Here is a 6,000-nt window from a genome sequence, read left to right on the forward strand (position 1 = left end):
CATGCTTATTTTTCAAGTTTTTGAAATCGAAGCGTGTCTAAATTTCTCTCAGTGTGGGGTGAAAAAATCATCACCGTCGTTGCAAAAACGATAAAATTATTGCGAACAAAATTTGGGTGATCGATTAAGAGTCTGGATAACGCTAATTCAAGCGAGAGTGTGCAGAGAATTAAAAAAACAGAAGCGTAGAAGAAAATCCAGGCCATCCGGGGAAGTTTCCTCCACGTCGGGACTTCCGTCAGGCTTGTCTTCACTGATCTTGCATTTTATGAGCTGAACCAATAATTTTCATTCGAATTATCCCCACCGCATGTATAACGGCCGATAAATTATCGTTATTGCAGGTTTGCGGATGATTCGCGTCGGCATCGAGTCGAGATATGTTGCAAGAAAAATGACAAAGTGGATCAAGTCGTTGGATAAAAAGCAGTGAAACCATCGTTCGATTTACAATGCAGTTTGTGTAATAAGCGACTCCTACGTAAAATTCTTTTCGTCGGGAAACTCGTCACGTGAATTTATGCCACGGGTATTTTCTCAACAAAGAGCAAAAAACTACCCGGTACGTGGTTAAATAATTACAAACTCGTTACACGTTTTGTCGGGGGTAATTAAAAGCCAACAGGTGAGGTCAATTAGGACGAGTACAAGTGCAACCCTCGCCAACCGACAAAGTGCGGTAGGAAGGAAAAAGTATCGCGGTGATTTAGCTGGCAAGAAGACGGAGAAAATCTCCTCGACGTCGAGACGCTGCTAAAGTGGAAAATTGATTCCCGCTAAAAAAACTCATCAATTTTCTTTACCGCTGTCTCCGCAGCATCGCGATAGATTCGACTAATTGAGAGTTTCTTTTCGGTCGAAATTTAATCGCCTAATTTTTACCGCTTAAATTTATTTATTAAATTTTTTTAAAATTATATGAAATAAAAAAATTGGGGCGAAAGAATAATTTTCGCTTCCTCGATTCGCTTCAGAATTTTAACTCGCGAGTGTAAATTTTTTTGGGTATTTTTCGAGTCAACGTTTTTACTTTACTTTACACTTTCCGAGTGTCTTAAAAATGTTGGAAATCTTCAACTATCGTTTGTACAATCTGGGAGTTGTTTTTCAGAAAAACGACGCGTTGATAAGACAGAATCGTTCGCGCCTAATTTTGAAACACTAGATTTAGTTTGAGATAAATTCCGTTCACACAAATAATTTACGAAATCTTTTAACAGTTACTTTTCAGTTTCATATACGAAGGGAAATTAAAAACACCGCTTGCTCAACGGGCAGACTCGGTAATTCCTTATTTATTGATTCATTAGCCACGACTAGGAATCGGAATTCCAAAAATTAGTGGCATCAAATAATTAAGTCTTTAATTTATGGCGTGGAGAAATTTTTCACAGAAATCTTAAAGCGACAGCCGACCGTTGATCCATTCGCTACTTATACCAACATTTTTTATTTCAACACAACTCCCTCCGCAACTTTGACCTCGAAATAGAAACACTAATTGAGACGATTCTAACTCTACCAAAATATTGCACGCTTCGCTTTCCAGCAGCGAAATATTCGCCAAAGTTTATCCTGTATAATCATCGATCCTCTGATAATCGCTTTACGAACAGAGAAACTTACGAATAATTCTCTCTCGTTAATTCAGAAATCATTTATCACAAGTTTTTTGCATTTCGGATGATTGAAACCGGTTAGCGTCACTAGATTCGGGCTCTTTTATAATTACACGTGCGATTATCAATTTCCAATCGTGTTAAAATAATTAACCTAGCGAATAAAATAGACGTAAATATGTAATCATAGAAATCGAAATCGCAAATCGACTTTTCACTCGTCCACGGCAATTTACACTCGCAAAGTCAGCAAACTGGAGAAATACGACTCAAGGATAATTCGTTTTTGATTATTATTAACATGCAGAGGTGAGATAATAAAAAGAAGAGAGAGAAAAGAAAAAAAAAAAAATCCTCCACTATTACTAGAAACGCGGCTCGCCTCAGCGGCTAGAAAATCGCGAGTAAACGATTTTCACAGTAGTCGCAACGTCCTGATCGCGATCCTTCGGCTCACGGCTCGTTGCCGCAAGTCCTTAGAAAATCACGTCAAGTGCCAAGATTGCAATTGCAATTCTATCTTATGAACGGCGTCGCGAGTCATCAGATTTTATCACCCTACTCGAGGCTGTATTTTCATTTCATTAGACCGCACCGATTGTTCCTCCGTTTCTCGTCGCTGTGTTATTTTCTTACCTGTTTTTTACTCCCGGCTGCACTTTCGTCGAAAACCGTGTCCGCAGGCTTTGCAATTTCAAAGGGATGCAATCTTCACGTTCGAGCAATAACACTGGCACAAATATTTATTGACCCAATTTTTATCTCCCTATTTCTTTGATTTCAATCAGGGGAAAAACAAATCGTCGTTGAATTAATTTTTCAATATTTAATCACCGTACTATTTGTGAATTTAAACACGGGTGTATTTTTTTCTTTATTCTTTTTAAATCGTCGATTAATTCTTCGTTTGTTGTTTCTTATCGCGGTCTGTGCTTCTTAATTCAGCATATTTTACGCCTGCAGTTTTCTGTTTTTTACGAAGTGGTTTTTTTTTTTCTTTTTTTTTTTTTTTACTCAATCCTTTTCTGTTACTTTCTCATCTTCAGCCAATTATTGCGATCGAAATACTTTGATCGAAACTGTAAACTGCGGTTGAAAATATTTTTTATTTTATTTTCCTCAAATTAAATGACGATCTTACCGAAGTTTGCAAATTTTAAAAAACGTCCATTTGATACCGCCACCTTTTCCTCGTCATGGCGCGAAAACGGTTGCCGATTTTTTTATATCTCGCAAACGCGAGGCTTGAATCGTGTTGGCGAAAAACGACATCCACGATAAACAAATGGAATTGATAACAAAAAAAAAAAAAAAAAAAAAAATAAACGAAGATAAAGAGCCACGATTGAAAACGACAAACGGATCAATCAGTCGTTTGTAAAACCGTTGGCATACCCAGAAAAACGAATCCGAGTGAAAACTGTAACCGTCAAATTGAAATAATTAACCAAAAAATCATGGATGCGTAATTTTCGAGTTGAGAAGTGAAAAGAAAAAAAATGCAAATAAATAAACAGATATCGATGGAAAAAAAAAATCGTTATTTGATTCGTCGCGACCGAACTTAATTCAGCAAAAAATCTTCGCTCCCGTACAATTATCGGCAATCGGCGCCTCAAGTTCAAGGCTCCGAAGATCGCCGATTTAGAGGCGCGGGTGATTCGTGTAAACTGTTCTTCGATCCGCGTGTGCGGCGCAGATTTCTCGGGTAGTTGGAGGAGATTTGCTGGTCCGCACAGTGCGGTGGTCGGGTAGTTTGTGCCGGGCATCCAAAGCCTCTGCACAACGCGGACGCGGCTCTCGCTCTCTCGCTCTATTTACTATCAAGTTCTCTTTCGCCTCCCTCTCTCTCCCTCCCTCCTTTGAGACGCCGGCCTCCCATGCAGCCTCGGACTCGACGCTCGCGTCACGTTATTACCCAAAAACCAGAATTTCTGCAGCCTATCTTAACGAAACGAAATTTCAAAATTTGGGCCACACTGAGAAAAATTTCATTCGTCGTGATAACTGGAAAAATTGAGTAAGACAGGTATCGATAACCGGAATTAAAAATTTCTCTCAGTGATAAAGGAAGATTGACTACTATAAATGTTTTATCGGAATTTTTAACTATTTTACTACCTGACGATTGTACTATTATAATTGAAAATTTCAATCTTCGCGAAACTTATTTGCCTGAGAATTCGTGCAGTGTAAAAAATTGATGAAAACCGAAGAGACCCAGTGAAAATTGATCGTTTAGTGTGAACGCGATTTCTGGTTTTCATACGCACGTGCATGGATTGGTATAAAATATTTTAGAACAATTATAGATCGCACTTTTCATTTCTTTCAATAATTTCAATTGCAGATGTTACATCCGATCGAATTTCACTTTTATTTTCATAAGCACGTATAACGCATTTCGTACGTACTCGTGACATCACACGGTACATTTTTCAAACTGTACGTGTGTCAGTTTGAACTTTGTTTCAAATTTAAAGAGATAACGCGTAACCAAATCATTCTTTCCGAAGCTAGAAACATATGAAACGAAAACAAAAATCTATTGCGATTGGATTGATTACTTTCTCTTTCTTTTTTTTTTTTTTGAGGTAATCCCAAAATTTGTACTCAACACTAGTAAAAGAATAATTAGTTTTGGAAAAATATATTTGAAACCGTGGCTACGATGAATTCTTTCGTGTAAATTGAAACTAAGCGATCGATATTGTTTCCTGTACAGGTACATATTATTATACTTCTATAATTAGTTTTTTGAAAAGTTGTCAATCCTCGTCAACGTTTGAAAGATGTATAGGTAATCAATCACTTCCGGGATGACCTTTTTTTTTTTTTTCCTTTACTTAGATTGCCTTTTCGTGCTTGGATTGGCATTTAATTTTTCTTATTTTTATTTTTTTTTTCCATCCTCTCTCACCTTTCTTATTTCTAGTCTGAAGTGGAAAATGCATACCTATATGTTATATCATAGAAGCGGATGTTCGCGCTAACAAAGTATATACATGTATGTATAGATATATGTATAAAAAGTCGATAGACACGGACTATCTTGTTTGCTGAGTAAATTTTATCTATCATGTTATAATATAAATGTATATAATATGTACGTATACACACACACACACAGGCATATATATATATATATATATATATATATATATATATATTTTCAATTTATAATTATTCAGAAAACACGTCTCCAACTTCTCTCAGCGTGCTGACGGAATTTATCTCATTACCTATAGCGTAAAAAATGTCGGCGATGATTCTACCTGAATCTCTTCGTAGGATAGGCGATCCGGAATGTCCCGTTTCAATGATCATCTCCATTTAAATTTATTTCTTATTCTATGTTTGTGTGTTTTTTCTTTATTTTCCTCTCTCTCTCTCTCTCTCTCTCTCTTGCTTCTTCGTTTTTTGTTAATATATTATCTCATCTCTCTTTTCCGCATAATATGTAATGTAACCAGTCTCATCGATCCGACTGACGCGACGATCATTCGTAGTGCAGCATATGAATTGCGTTTGGCCCCCTGCACAGAAATACCGGCGGTATCTCAGAGACTGGGAATAAATTTGAGAAACAGTAGTTTAATTGAAAAAATATTTAAAAACAGTTTACAGAAAAGAGACAACCACTCGCATTCGATATTTTGGATGTCGAATTTTTGTGGATCTTCACTGGATCCGAAACGAAAGTTCCCAATTTTATTTGCAAATTTCCATTTTTGTATTACTTGTTTGCAATCCGCTGAATTCCTCCGATTCGATTATCTTTTCAACCGACTCAAAAAAATCGGTGACAAATTCGAGAAATGCTTTTTTCGCGGCAAATTAATTTATGAAAAGATTGGACTAAATACTTTAAAACTGTCACACAGCTTTTTAATGACGTGAAAATTTACACATAGCTCGTAAAAAAAGAATTGCAGGCTACGAGGTAATGTCAAAAATATAACAAAAACCTGATATTCGTCACCTGCGTAAACTCGTTCGCATTGAAATAATTATGAGATTTTGTTGAAGCTACGGTTACACGTGTTGCATAAAATTCCGCAAAGGATTTTGGACGCGACGAGCTGGCGACTCGAGGATCAAGCCCGGAGTCAGGCAAACGTTTCGGAATGTAAATAAGCTCCTAAATTTTCTTTCTAAACGCGTCCTTGCGGCCTTGCCGCAGGGAAATACAGTTACAAAGAAGATTGCACGCGTGGTCAAGATTTTGGCTTAATGGAATAAGATTTTGGCTTCTGCAGTGAGTGACCACGGTTGAAATTGCATTTCATGCCTCGACAGTTTAGCACTTGATAGCGAGTGAAATCTCGGCAAAAGCCGAGGCGATTGCCTTGTACGTCATACGAGAGGTCTGGTAGCGGTG

At 37.3% G+C, this 6,000-nt stretch overlaps 1 protein-coding gene across 1 annotated transcript in view; it reads right to left on the reverse strand.

Annotated features, from left to right (window-relative positions):
- The window catches only part of LOC107226590, an 81,809-nt gene extending 78,430 nt beyond the window's left edge, over positions 1-3,379 (reverse strand). The window contains exon 1 of the mRNA XM_046732308.1: positions 2,256-3,379. The gene's annotated coding sequence lies outside the window, so the exon portion shown is untranslated. The remainder of the gene's footprint in view (positions 1-2,255) is intronic.
- Positions 3,380-6,000: the final 2,621 nt, after the last annotated feature.

Source organism: Neodiprion lecontei, chromosome 1 (genome assembly GCF_021901455.1).
Source record: "Neodiprion lecontei isolate iyNeoLeco1 chromosome 1, iyNeoLeco1.1, whole genome shotgun sequence".
Lineage (NCBI taxonomy): Eukaryota > Metazoa > Arthropoda > Insecta > Hymenoptera > Diprionidae > Neodiprion > Neodiprion lecontei.